The following is a 15,367-nucleotide window of genomic DNA, read 5'->3' as shown; positions in this document are numbered from 1 at the left end:
GTTCGACTGGTAATTTCACAAACTAGTATAGAACTGGGACTTTGTAAACCAGACTGGATCACTGGGTTTGTGGTGAGTTAGCTTATCTCAGCAGAGATGTTATAATTGGCCTAAGTGCCTCTTGTTTACGAAGAGAAAACAAATCAACCGGGATTCCTGTCCTTATCGAAGGCAAGTGCTTCCTGATGGAAAGTCCATGTTTGTGGATATTGGCTGAGGACAGGATGGGGGTTGGTTGTGACGCCCATACTGGATTACTAGCCCAATGCTACTCACTGTATAGGCTCACATGTGATGAATGGATATGTGGGCAATGGACTGAGGTAATCAACACCAGCTTGAGTCAGTACATTTGAGAGAGGAGGGGAGACAATTGAGGGATAAAAATGATACCTGATCATAATTAATCGTGAGCTAAACCATGGCATCTCCCTCCACATCCCTTCATTTACCCCTCACTAAATACTGATATTAGTCCATCCCACATCCTTGACACCTCTATCATATGAGGCACTGTGTGAGGACATTAACTTTGGTTACTAGTTCCATTTTACTTTTCTTTCCCTACCTAACTATGCTGCCTTAATACTAATGGAACAATCACACAAGGCACACTTTCTGTAAACTTTTCCCATTATAACTCCCTAAGTCCACTTTTACAATGGAAACTACCTATGTAAACTTGTCACAGTGCAATTACCTTTCCCCTAGTGGAGGGCTGCAGTGCCACCGTTGGCAGGAGGGTGTAATCACAGCGTGACATGTTTACATAGGAAGTTGCCATTATAAATGTGGACATTGGAATTTATAATGGTAAATATAAAAATAAGGACAGGCTACATGACTTTAAAATGGGGACTGAATTACGTCTGCACACCCTGGTCCAAATATCCGTTGGCCTCTTACCCACTTCACTTGAAGACTACACTTGGTCTTAACTCGCTGTGTGCAATGCCACGGGAGATTGAATATACATATGCACATACGAACAGAGATGGACAGGAAAAGACCCACTGGTCAATCAAGCCTGTCCCACACAACTGTGATGCCTTTTGTGCATCACAATGTATAGACTCCCCACTCCACCCGAAAGCCATGTGATCGCCTGGGAGAGACAGAACACCAAACTAAAAACCAAGACCAATTAGGGAAACAAAATCTGGAAAATTCCTCTCCGACCCCTTTAGGTTGAGACTGTGATATAATAAAATAGATGAGAGATAATCCAAACTGAGCGATACGGGGAAGGTGGGGGGGGGGGGGGAGCGGGAAGAGGGAATTTTTAACTTCCACCCAAAACAGGCGTGAAGAAGAACTGAGAACTTGCCGTCTTTCGGATGGGTCATTAAACCGAGGCCTCCGTCTGCCCTCTCAGGTGGACGTAAAAGATCCCGTGACATTATTTCGAAGAAGAGCAGGGGAGTTCTCCCAGCCTCCTGGCCAACATTTATCCCTCAACCAGCATCACTAAAACAGGTGATCTGGTCATTTTCACATTGCTGTTTGTGGGACCTTGCTGTGTGCAAATTGGCTCTCTGCATTATAAAGAGTTCAAAAGTACTTCATTGGCTGTAAAGAGCTATGACAGCTCCTGAGATTGTGAAAGGCACTATATAAATGCAAGTCTTTCTTTCTTTGTAGGGGAGAAATTTATATACAGTGCGCATTACAGGCTGGATATTACGATTGTTTCCCCCTCTCCTTTCAGGTAGAATTCTGGGTGAGTGCTGGTTGATTCCCGACAACAGGAGTGTCAGTTTGACACAGTGCGCGGGCAGACTGGTCTCTGGGCTGCCTTTGATCTGGCTCTGCCCTGCTGCTGCTGCTGCTGCTGGGGGCCAGCAAAGGGCGCGGAACAGGAAACACAACCTCAGCTCAAACAGGAAGAGGGTTTCATCGGCAGAAACAGGAAGCCTTTCTATTGGTCCGTCTAGACTCTGCGACATAATGGATAGCAATTCTTATTTTTCAGATTTAACATGTCGGTTTGGGAGTCTGAAAGCAATAAGCAGGATCAGAATGAGCACAGAATCCTCCAAAATCAAAGAAAACCCAAAGATGTTTTATAAATACATTAAGAGCAAGAGGATTACTAAGGAAAGAGTAGGGCCTATTAGAGACCAAAAAGGTAACCTCTGGGTGGAGGCGGAAGATGTGGGTATGGTTCTTAATGAATACTTTGCCTCTGTCTTCACAAAAGCGAGGGACGATGCAAAAATTGTAGTTAAGGAGAAGGAGTATGAAATATTGGACGGGATAAACATAATGAGAGAGGAAGTATTACCATCTTTGAAAGTAGATAAATCAACAGGGCCGGATGAAATGTATCCCTGGCTGTTCAAAGAAGCAAGGGAGGAAATAGCGGAGGCTCTGAACATCATTTTCTAATCCTCATTGGACATAGGCGTGGTGCCGGGGGATTGGAGGACTGCTAACTTTGTACCGTTGTTTAAAAAGTGAGAGAGGGATAGACCGAGTAATTACAGGCCAGTCAGTCTAACCTCGGTAGTGGGCAAATTATTGGAATCAATTCTGAGGGACAGGATAAACCGTCACTTAGAGAGGCACGGAGTAATCAAGGACAGTCAGCATGGATTTGTTAAGGGAAGGTCGTGTCTGACTAACTTGATTGAATTTTTTGAGGCGGTAACAAGGAGGATAGATGAGGGTAGTGCATTTGATGTATTCTACATGGATTTTAGCAAGGCTTTTGACAAGGTCCCACATGGCAGACTGGTCAAAAAAGTGCAAGCCCATGAAATCCAAGGAAAAATTGGATCCAAAATTGGTTCAGTGGCAGGAAGCAAAGGGTAATGTTCGACGGTTGTTTTTGTGACTGGAAGGATGTTTCCAGTGGGGTTCTGTAGGGCTCAGTACTGGGTCCCTTGCTTTTTATGGTATATATTAATGATTTGGACTTAAATGTAGGGGGCATGATTAAGAAGTTTGCAGATGATACAAAAATTGACCATGTGGTTGATAGTGAGGAGGAAAGCTGTGGACTGCAGGAAGATATCAATGGACTGGTCAGGTGGGCGGAAAAGTGGCAAATGGAATTCAATCCAGAGAAATGTGAGTTAATGCATTTGGGAAGAGCAAACAAGGCAAGGGAATACACAATAAATGGAAGGATGCTGAGAGGTGTAGAGGAAGAGAGGGACCTTGGAGTGCATGTCCACAAATCCCTGAAGGTAGCAGGACAGGTAGATAAGGTGGTTTAGAAGGCATATGGAATACTTTCCTTTATTAGCCGAGGTGTAGAATATAAGAGCAGGGAGGTTATGCTGGAACTGTATAAAACACAAGTTAGGCCACAACTTGAGAACTGCGTACAGTTCTGGTCACCACATTACAGGAAAGATGTGATTGCGCTCGAGAGGGTACAGAGGAGATTTACGAGGATGTTGCCAGAACTGGAGAACTTTAGCTATGAGGAAAGATTGGATAGGCAGGGCATGTTTTCCTTGTAACAGAGGAGACTGAGGGGTGATTTAATTGAGGTGTACAAAATTATGAGGGGCCTCGATAGAGTGGATAGGAAAGACCTATTTCCCTTAGCAGAGGGGTCAATAACCAAGGGCCATAGATTTAAAGTAATTGGTGTAATCACTGTTGTAAATTTAGGTAGCCCATATAAGGCAATAATGTGTTTGTAATCTGACCTCATTCGTCAACCATAGGACAATATTCAACAGAAGAACATAAGAAGGTGTTGATGGAGAAATGGCCATTTCACATGGACTGAGAGACTTGAGCACAAAATCCAGGCTGACGCTCCCAGCGCTGTACTGAGGGAGCGCTGCACTGTCAAAGGTGCCGTCTTTCAGATGCGATGTTAAACCAAGGCCCTGTCTGCCCTCTCAGGTGGACGTAAAAGGTCTCATGGCACTATTTCGAAGAAAAACAGGGGAGTTCTCCCCGGCGTCCTAGCCAATATTTATCCCTCGACCAGCATCTCTAAAACAGATTATCTGTTCATTTATCTCATTGCTGTTTGTGGGACCTGCCAGTGCACAAATTGGATGTCGTGTTCCCTACATTACAAAAGTGACTACACTTCTAAAGTACTTCAATGGCTGTAAAATGCTTTGGGGCATCCTGAGGCCATGAAAGGCACTCTTTCTTTCTTTATTTGGCCCCATCAATCTTGCTATATCTACAGACCTTGTACGATCAAGGGCTGCATTCACTTATTTCGTTTCTTGAGAGAAAGTTCTGCACAAATACTCCCCGATTCCTAAAAGATACTCAAATGAAGATTCTGAAATATCCATCCTTTCTCGGCGTCTCCATTGTTGAACTCTGACCTACTGCCCTTTCAAAAACCAAAAGCCCCCCTTGCCCCACAGCACAGGAACCACTGGGGTACAAACTAGTCCTGGACAGTAGCGGCAAACAAGCGAGAGTGAATTGTCTGCCCCATTTGTACTCTGCCCTATTTTCTTTTCCATCGACTCCATTGAGTCCTGTGGCATATTTGATGATCTCGATCCATGTAACTTTTTGACAACCAGGATATCTATCCAACTCCGTCTTTGAAGGAGTTAATTGGCTCGGAATCAACTACATCAAGAGGAAGAGGGGAGGGGAGCGGAGCAAATTTGCGAGGGGGGTGGGGGGGAGAAAGAGTTAAAAAAAAGAATCTGGTTTCCCGATGAACCGTTTAAGGCGACGCCTCGATTTGGTTTGCTACAGAGCCACAGGCATCGATGTTAACTCACCCCACCTGGCAGGAAGCAGTTAGGGGGGAGTTAAAATGGAGCAGGGGGCTTGCCCACTCCTTCCCCGCCCGATCTAGCCAAATGCAGTGTTAAATTGCAGGCGGCAAGGACACCTGTCCCAAGCCGGCCAGGTCCTCTTTAAATATGCAGATCGGGCTCCGATGAGACATCACCTGAGGCCTGAGCCGGGGTGGGGCGTGGTGGTGGTGAAAACACTGGCATGTCAATAAGATATGCTGATAGGGTGAGATGAAGTAGGGAGGGAGGAGGCTCGTGTGGAGCATAAACACCGGCACAGACCTGTTGGGCCGAATGGCCTGTTTCTGTGCTGTAAATTCTATGTAATTCTATGGAAGAAGCATAAACTTGGGACCAAATTCCCCCTCGTTTACCTTGAGCTGCATCACCAATTGTAAACAGCTCCATTGTCAACCTCCGCTGTGATACGAACATATGAAACTGACGGGCAGGGAAAGACCTGCTGGTCCCTCAAGCCTGCCCCACACACCATGATGGTGGGACCATCATGGCTAAACACTTCTTCCCTCCCCCAACCTCCCCCTCACACCCACCCCCGCAGCCATGTAATCTCCTGTGCTATCTCATCACAAACCGATGATCTTTCCTGCTCTGTACGGGTCAGTGTCCTTGTTCTACGTGGTCTTAATAAAACATTTCTTGTTCGCGTCAAACTGTATCTAGCTCTCCATGTGGTTGCCTCATTGAACATGTGATGAAGGATTAATGACTGTGATGTTATCACTGGAATTTTTATCAGGGAACATCTCGCAGTTCATTACTGCGAAATACATTGACAATCGGAACAAATGGTGTGTAAAATACTCAATGGATACAGACCGTGTCAAACTGAGAAAGAACTTGTATTTATTTATATAACACCTTTCACGACCTCAGGACATCCCAAAGCACTTCACAGCCAATGAAGTACTTTTGAAGTGTAGCCACTTATAATGTAGGAAACACAGCAGCCAATATATGCACGGCAAAATCCCACAAACAGCAATGTGACAATGACCAGGTAATCTGTTTTAGTGATGTTGTTTGGTGGATAAATATTGGCCTTGGTTTAACATCTCATCCGAAAGATGGCAACTCCGACAGTGCAGCACTCCCTCAGTACCACCAGCCTGGATTTTGTACTCAGGTCTCTGGAGTGGGACTTGGACCCATTACCTTCGGACTCGGGAGCAAGAGTGCTGCCCGCTGAGTCACAGCTGACACCCGAGGCAGAGGTTACACAGTCTCACGGCCATCTAGACCCCAAGCGCGTTCCACAGTCTTCATTACGCTCACAACTTGTTAATGTGGCATTGCATCACGTGACAGCAAGAGAGGGTGCTTCACAGCAGCAATATAATGGGTCAGCTGACAGGAAGAGAGGGTTTCAAGAAGACATAATGCATCATTTTGAACAGGCACGGCCGTACATTGTATACTGAATGTAACACATAGGATGGAGGGCGTTAGCGACACGTCAAAGAATCCAGAAAATGTCATCTGAAATCTGACAAATCTTACAACGCTGAAAGAAACTCCAGCACTTGTTAATCTATGCGTACAGTTGGAGTTGGTGCAAAGGTTCCTTGTTCCCCAGAATTTTTTTTTACTGAAGGTGCCGACTCTTGTTGGCGTACAGACTCCTTGCCAGTGACAACCCACTGGTACCTCACCCAAGTGACCATCCTTCACGAGGGGACCTGGGCGGTGGGTGTTGGAAGGCCAGTCCGTCGTGGTGGTGTGAGATGGCATCCCAGCCCAGTCCAGGCCTGTCCTCAATCAACACCCACACACGTCCACTTTCTAGCTGTGATCATGGGACAGAAGCAGGAATCCCGGATGATTTAGATTTTCTATCTCCCCTACCCAAGTCTTTTTCTCTACAGTCCCCACCTCTCTTAACTCCTGGTGGAGTCGGACTCCATAGCTGCTGGTCACCTATGAGTCTGCACAGAGTGTCAACAGACTTTATATTAGTATGAAGCATGTCACAAATGAGCCCAGCCCCCTTCTCACCAGCCATCCGCACTCGCATACTTTCCACAAGGCTCGTTGGACAGCGATCGGGACTGGGAATTCTGCCCATTTTTTTTTCCTTCGTAGCACTGGGTACTGAGGCCAACTATAGTGCTCTTACTACCGGCCCACTTAAGATCAGCTAACTCCGCACATGCCAGTGACCAAACTTGGGACTTTCCTGCTCCCTACAGTGGAGGGAGACAGTGAAGACAACTTCTCGTGCCCCTTCTGCTTAAATCAGCTAGCTTAAATCAGCTAGCTAAGCACACACCAGGGGTTGAATGTGGGACCAAGTCTGCGGGGTTAAATAGTGAATCAGCCCACAAAGCCATTAGGAGGATCCTTGAGACTGTTTTTTTTTCCTCAAAGGGGAGTAGAAATCTGGAACTCTCTCCCCAAAAGGCTGTGGATGCTGGGGGACAATTGGGGCTTTCAAGACTGAGATCGATAGACCTTTGTTGGGTAAGGGATATGGAGCAAAGGCGGGTGAATGGAGTTTAGGTACAGATCAGCCGTGATCTAGTTGAATGGCTCTAGGGGCTGCTCCTGTTCCAATCTTCCTGTGGTTCTACTCAGTTTTCAGCAAGCTTGTTTTTTCACTAGCGATGGTGACTGATGGATAGCAGGCTTCATTGATTAAAAGATGTGATTTAAACTGAAGTACTCCTGAACCACACGATATTTATTTCATTGCATGTCAACAGTCCCAATATAACAACAGTCCTGTATTTATTGTATATTTAATAATCAGGCTTTTTTAATACATTGATGTATTAGGGACAGGGACAAATATCTGCACAGGTATATTTCTGTAACTGGTAATCTCTTTTTTTTTAAAAATAAGACCACAGCTTTGAGAAATGAGCTGGTTTCATTGCAAAACAGCGAGGGTTCAGGAAGAGAAGTATGAGAAATGTTACCAAGGCAACAGGGGTGATGGTGGGTGAGTTGAAGACAGCAACAACCAAAACTGAAAACTATTGACTGGAAGTCAAATGACCTCGAGTCTGACTGGTTAACCACAGTCACCGAGTTGTCACAGATCTTTCAATTCATTCCTGCTCCAAACAGAAAGAGCCAGTAGCTGCTTCTTTCAGTTTTGCTGAAACCAGTTACTGTACTTTTCAATCCCGATATAACGCAGAGCAAATAATATGAATCATCGGATAATATGAATTAAGCAACTTTGAATTAATGCAGAGTTGACCGTACACAATTTATTCTCATCTGGCATTGCGTGGTTTGTGTGTCTTGGTGTCAGGGCCTGTATGTTACAGCAGTATATTCTGTAAACTAGCACCCTTCGTAAACTCAAACTCATCCAAAACTCTGCTGCCCGTATCCTAACTCGCACCAACTCCCATTCACCCATCACCCCCTGTGCTCGCTGACCTACATTGGCTCCCAGTTCAGCAACGCCTTGATTTTAAAACTCTCATCCTTGTTTTCAAATCTTTCCATGGCCTCGCTGCCTCCCTATCTTTGTAACCTCCTTCAGCCCTACAACTCCCCGAGATCTCTGCGCTCCTCCAATTCTGGCCTCTTGCGCATCCCTGATTTCCATCCCTCCACCATTGGCGGCCGTGCCTTCAGCTACCTAGGTCCTAAGCTCTGGAATTCCCTCCCGACACCTCTCCACCTTTCTATCTCTCTCTCTCTCCTCCTTTAAGACACTCCTTAAAACCTACCTCTTTGACCAAGCTTTTCGTCACCTGTCCTAATATCTCCTTATGTGGCTCAGTGTCAAAATTTGTTTGATAACATTCCTGTGAACTGTCTTGGGACATTTCACTACGTTAAAGGCGCTATATAAATGCACATTGTTGTTGTTATACAAGCAGTTAATAGCCAATAATCCACTCTCATCTGGTTCTATAAGGCTCTTATATGCCTCCATCAGCTCTTGTACAACATGGATTGGGTAAAAACTAGTAATTAATTCCCATCTGGTATGCAGTCAGCTCCCTGTGTGTCTTGCACACTGAGTAATACCATTCTGTTCATACTGTGCAGCTCATCCACATCTCCGTGTTGGACACAGTGAGGGGGGGTGAAGTTGATTGGCACAGGCCGTAGTAATGTGTCAAGCTGTGTCCTTAGGTGATGTATTCTGGGAGAATAGTGGCCAATGGGGCCTGAACTTGCTCCTGCATTTTTAACCCGCAATTTTCTCCCAGATTACAGTCCCATGACTACTCGCTGACCTTCACTATATCGGCCATTCTTTACGTGACTCAAGACGGGGTGGGGGGGGGGAGCGGGAGGAAGGGGGGACGAGTGTCGACAGGCCCGTGAGCCAATGGGTACATAACTGTGAAGACCAACCCTCTCCTCACCCCTGTCCATTTGCGGGATAACAACATGCAGTATGAGCCTTGGCTGATTATTCCACACCTTAACCAAAGGGCTCTGTGGCCAGTTGTAACATCCCTTACGGCCGTCCCAGACCTGGAAGTAGTCTTATATCGTACGCTCCTCAGTTTCACACTAAGGGGCTGGTACTTGCATTTTTAACACAGAGAGACGTTAAACCGAGGCCCCGCCTGCCCTGGATGTAAAAGATCCCATGGAGGAAAAGCTGGGGAGTTCTCCCCGGAGCCCTGGCCAATATTTATCCCTCAACCAACATCACTAAAAAACAGATGATCTGGCCATTGTCTCATTGCTCGTTGTAGGATCTTGCTGTATGCAAATTGGCTGCCACATTTCCTACATTACAACAGTGACCACACTTCAGAAAGTATTTCATTGGCTGCAAAGCGCTTTTGGATGTCCTGAGATCATGATGGGCACGTTATAAATGCAAGTTCTTTCTTTCAGATCGGTTTTTGTTGGCCCTCAATACATTAGTATCCTAGACTGTGAAGCTAAAATGAAATGGCAAGCTGTAAACCTGGCTTAATTGTAGTGTGTACAATTAGTCAGCTTGGCGTTGTATTCAATGCAGCCGTGTGTGGTTTTGTACAAAGAGGATGTTAAGCTAGGAGCTGCACAATATAGCTGGGGAAAGCCTTGCTGACTTGTCCTACGCGTACCGAAGTGAGAGGTATTTCCCTCAGCCTTGAGCCACTGTGAGGAGAATAGTGCCTATGAGGTTAAGCCATGTGTAACTGTGGTTAAAGGAGTCTGAGCAAGGCATTGTGATTATTAGTTCGACTGGAGTCAATGCGCCCAGAGCTGAACATGTACTTCTCAGATGTTGCGGTCAGTAAGCAATAGCTGAATGCATGATTCTGTCCAGTTTCACATCACGTCAGATGTCTGTTTTTCTTTTCTCCCAACTAGCTGTTTCCCCCCCAGTCGTCTCCTGATGTCCACACAGGTACATTTCCCAGCATAAAATCCATTCTCACTGAGTGCACCTTCTCACTGGGAGTGTGAGATCACAGGATCACCCCTTCGGAGAACGTCCTGCTCTATAGATCACTACTCAAGCCACCAAAGCAGGCAAACAGGGCCTGGTCTCATCCAAAAGACGGCACCTCTAACAATGCGGCACCCCCTCAGTACTGCACTGAACTGTCAGCCTAGATTACATCCTGAAGTGGGGCTTAAACTCACAACCTTTCTGATTCAGCGTCCAGAATGATAACAACAGAGCCAACTTGATATTAAGTAGGAACATAAGAACAGGAGTAGGCCATTCAGCCCCTCGAGTCTGTTCCGCCAGTCAATTAGATCATGGCTGATCTGTATCTTAACTCCATCTCCCCGCCTTGGTTCTGTAACCCTTAATACCCTTACCTAACAAAAATCGATCAATCTCAATTTAGAATGTTGAACCACACTTTTCTACAGGAGCTGACACTGAGATGTACACGAGCCATACAGTGATAGATGAAAATGAATTGAGAGCTTTGGCCTGTTGTACGCTTGCATGTACAGGACCTGGCACTGTGACAGTATCAGGTGTAGGTTCCCTTCTTGAATTTGTCTCTCCTTAGTCCAACTGTAAATCCCAACTTCCACCCAGGTAGAAATCAGCACAGATTTGGGACCTTATTGGTCTGTATGGGTCAGTAGGGCACTGGGCAGTACAATTGTTCTTTACAGTTTTGATTAAATGCTTTACGTTCATATCCGACTGTGTCTCGATGGACAACAAAGAGAGAAAGGACCTATAGCAAGCACAAAGGTATACTGCTTTGGACTGGACTCTATGGAGGAAGTTTTCAGCCCCTGTTAGGTACCCACTGGGAAAAAATTAATAATTGGCTCCCTTCTGGAAGTGTATGGCTTGGTATCAGCGTGTATGTAAAGTGTAAAACATATCGCCTAGGGCCAGAAAGCAAATGCACGCAAGAGCAGGAGATATGGTGATGGAGGGGCTTGTGATCATTTTTGTACCATCACTGGTGCAAATAGGGTTCAAGTCCAGCTCAGAGTTGATAAACTGAAAGTCCCTTGAAGGACATGAGTTTGGGGTGGATAAACAGATAATTCAGAAAGGAAGAAGTTCAGATAATGTATGAGCTAGAACTTTTGATTCAGATAGGAATGGTGTGTGCATTAGGACGTTTGGCAGTAGATTTTCTTGTTTTAAGATGAACCAAGATGTATCCTCAGGGGCCAATAAACTTTTTCCCAACACAAAACTAGTCAGTAAAATGTCTGCTACGTGTGAATCCGGGTGAGAATAATCAATTCTTTTTATTTAGAACTGCATTCAAACTGGTGAAAGATTGATTCTGTGAAAATAGGGCCCTTAACTGATAATAACCTCCTTCAAACAGGAAGGACCTTATTAGGCATGACTGCAGTCTCTCAACTGGCACCTTGCGTTGTTGCAATCTTGCTTCTATAGTTCAAAGGTTAATGCGCTGCACAGGAACGCCACAACAAAGCAGCTTCGTGTGCTCCTACAATCCATTTCCCGTCAGAAACCACCAACAGGCAGTAAAAGTTACACGTCTTACACATGAATCGTAGCTGCATCCTGACAGATCTATCGGGCCAAAAACCCACTCATTAGCTCTCCGGTGTCGGCTCGAAAGCAACACGTTTTACATCTCGCGCAAAGGAAATAGATGGGTGCCAATACCCATGCCAGCTCTTTGTGAAAGTGAAGGGGGCTTTACTGTAAACGCTCTCAATTCGAGTAAAGTGGAAAACTGCTTGACACAAAACTGTTCAGTCATTGGGAGCTCAACACGGAAGCATGTTGTAACATCTCTTGTCGGCTTCACATTGCCATGTTAGCTGTTTTGCATGTAGAACTCACAGTGTGAATGGGGAACAAGCTATGACTGTACAATACTCTGGTCAAGTGCCACTTGGAGCACTGAGTACAGTTTTTGCCTCTACAACATAAAGGTACCAGGGAAGAGCAGCAACATTTCCCCCCTCCCCTCCCATCTATGTTTTGAGGACTTGATGGATGAGCTATGAGGCTTTTTAAAAAATTCACCTTCAAGAAATGGTTGTTGGTGGCAAGACCACATTGATTGCCCAATCCTAGCTGTCCTGATAAGGTGATGGTGATAGAGCATGGAGACAATCAAGCAGTATTGCCCTGTAAGCCGGACAGGGTGTGGGTGGCAGACTCCCTTCCCTGAAGGACATTTCATAGTAACTTTTTCAGGTTCTAGTACACAAATATCCCGATGTATTGAATTCAATTTCCCAACTTGCCTCAAGTTGAACCAACCACACCCGAGTTGCTCGTCCAATATCAAAGTCACTGCATTACTATACCCAGGATTAGATCAGCTAGGACTCTTCAGCCTCAGAAAGAGAAATCTTATAGAGTGGCACCTGAGAATATACAAGATATTTAAAAAGACAGAGAAATGAAATGCAGGACAATATTTTGATACGCCAAGGTAGCAAGGCAAGAGGATATTCATTAAAGTTCGTAAAGGGCAACTCCAGGAAATGTTTTTTTTAATTCGTTCTTGAGATGTGGGCATTGCTGGCAAGGCCAATATTTATTGCCCATCCCTAGTTGCCCTTGAGATGGTGGTGGTGAACCACCGCTGCAGCCCGTGTGATGAAGGTGCTCCAACAGTGCTGTTAAGTAGGGAGTTCCAGGATTTTGACACAGTGACGATGAAGGAACGGCCGACATATGTCCAAGTCGGGATGGTGTGTGGCTTGGAGGGGAACGTGCAGGTGGTGTTGTTCCCATGCAGCTGCTGCCCTTGTCCTTCTAGGTGGTAGAGGTCACGGGTGCCAGGAAGTACATCTTTACACAGGTGATGAACAGCTGGAACGGATTCCAAGACAGGGGCCAGGACACAGGGCTTATTTAACAAACAGTTAGGTTCAGGGAAGATGGTAGGGTTGGTATTCTGGAAGGAAGAGATTAAATGGGCCAGAGTCTACTTTGTGATGAGGAAAGATTAGAGAGGATTTATAGACTGGAAAGAGGGTGGGAATTTCATCAAAGTGCAAAAATATTAAATGTTATAGATCAGGCAAACCCACATGATTACCATGCTATTATGTACTTTGAACTAGCTATAGGTTGGCAAATTATAAAAGAACAGAAGGATGTCATTATCACAAAGTCTCGGTCGTATTTTTGTTGCGGAAAATAAAAATGTAATCGTGTCGTGTAGCATGACCCAAAATAAGCCCTGAATCCTCCCCCACTCACACTGATGTTGCAATCCAATGTAAAAGGGGAAACATGAGACAGTGTTAATTTGGTTCCAGTTCACTTAATTCTTAGTCACCCAGCCACCACAGTAATATTATGGATCATTTTGGAAGTTCTCATTAGCCCTGCTCGTTTTCTCCCTCCCCTCCTGACGGTACTGACTCTTTGCTGGTCTACAGTTTCCACTGTCCATACCTCACCCAAGTAGCCACAAGCAAGCCTGGACAACCTGTTTTGGCAGCCTATTTGACTGCTGGAGGCATCACAACCAGGCGTGTCCCTCTCCTCATCTCTAGTCCTTGCCTGGGCATGGATCTCTGGGCAATGGGAGTGGGAATGCTGGCTCATTTTTCCCTCCGTAGTCGAGGGACACTGAGGTCAATAGCAGAGCTGCCGTCCAAGCTCACAACCTCAGGACGTCCCAAAGGGCTTTACAGCCAATGAAGTACTTTTGAAGTGTAGTCACTGTGGTAATGTAGGAAATGCGGGAGCCAATTTGCGCATAGCAAGGTCCCACAAACAGTGACGTGATAATGACCAGATAATCTAATTTAGGTGTTGGTTGGGGGATGAATATTGGCCAGGACACCGGGGAGAACTCCCCTGCTCTTCTTTGAAACAGTGCCATGGGATCTTTTACACCCACCTGAGACCCCTTTCTGCTAATTCAGTCGAACTCCCTCAGTACTGCACTGGGAGTGTCAGCCTGGATCTTGTGCTCAAATCTCTGGAGTGTGACTCAAACCCACGACCTTCTGACTCAGGAGAGAGAGCTACCCGCTGAGGCACAGCTGCCGCTCATCTAACTCAGCACAAGCCAGGATCAAACCCAGGACCTTGTTAGCCTATGTTTCTCAACCCAAAGGGTTGAGTCCAATCGTTCAAGACAAGTTACATTGAAGTCAAGGGAATGTGAAAATTGCGAGAGATGTATAGTGGGCGGCTGAATCAATATCGCCACTTTTACACTATCGCCCAAAGACAAAATGACCCCCATGGAGTGTAAATTGGGTACCAGCCGCTGGCTAGACCCCATAAATCCATGTTGTCGGCGGCTGGGTGAGGTCACCGCGTCAGCAACAGATGGAACATACCCACAGGTATGAATCAGCTGCTTTAGGAGAGATGGGGTTAAAAAAAAATATCTGGAGTCAAAACAACAGTGAATCTTCCATTTTGCTGTTTGCGATCCCATCTCAAGTCCCTGCTACGCACCCTGGCCTATGTGTCCCCCTATAAATAGTTGTCTCAATAATTACCCAGATGTAAATCGCACTAGTTCTTTGCGCATTGGTATCCTTCTGACCAGCGCCTCTTCCCCCTCACCCTTGTGGCTTTGGTTAAAACCCAGAATGTGATAATATGATGACACTTGGGTTTCAGATTCAGTCCGTCTCAAAACAGTTCTTTCAACAAAGTCTCGTTTTTTATACCACTCTGATGGTTTCTCATCTTTCAGACGAGACGTTAAACCGAGGCCCCGTCTGCCCTCTCAGGTGGGTGTACAAGATCCCGCGGCACTATTCTGAAGAAGAGCAGGGGGAGTTCTCCCCGGTACCTGGCCATTATTTATCCCTCAACCAACAAAAAAAAAACAGAGTATCTGGTCATTATCGCATTGCTGTTCGTGGGATCTTGCTGTGCGCAAATTGGCTGCTGCGTTTTCTACATTACGACAGTGACTACACTTCAAAATGTATTTCATTGGCTGTAAAGCGCTTTGGGACGTCCTGAGGTTGTGAAAGATGCTATATAAATGCAAGTTCTTTCTTTCTTTTGCGTTATTCCACCCTGACCAGTCAGCAGGTGTCATCCCCACATCCCAGGGAGCCATGTTTTGCCATTAAGATACTATTTGAGCTAACCCAGCATCCATTAGAGAAACCCCTCTATTAAAATTATACCACCCCTCCAATCTTCCCAGGTGCTCCCTCCAAATATTGAATTAGAAGCCCCGAGATCTACTGCTGTTAATTCAGATAATCAAACAGACAACCACACACCACTT

General features: G+C 45.6%; 1 protein-coding gene across 3 annotated transcripts in view; it reads right to left on the bottom strand.

Moving 5' to 3' along the window:
* The window catches only part of LOC137304416 (proto-oncogene vav-like), an 88,469-nt gene that overhangs the window by 52,355 nt on the left and 20,747 nt on the right, over positions 1-15,367 (bottom strand). The gene's annotated exons all lie outside the window — the stretch shown is intronic.

This window comes from Heptranchias perlo, chromosome 37 (assembly GCF_035084215.1).
Source record: "Heptranchias perlo isolate sHepPer1 chromosome 37, sHepPer1.hap1, whole genome shotgun sequence".
NCBI classification, from domain to species: domain Eukaryota; kingdom Metazoa; phylum Chordata; class Chondrichthyes; order Hexanchiformes; family Hexanchidae; genus Heptranchias; species Heptranchias perlo.
Note: the sequence above shows the minus strand (reverse complement) of the source record. Positions and strands in the feature narration are given on the sequence as shown.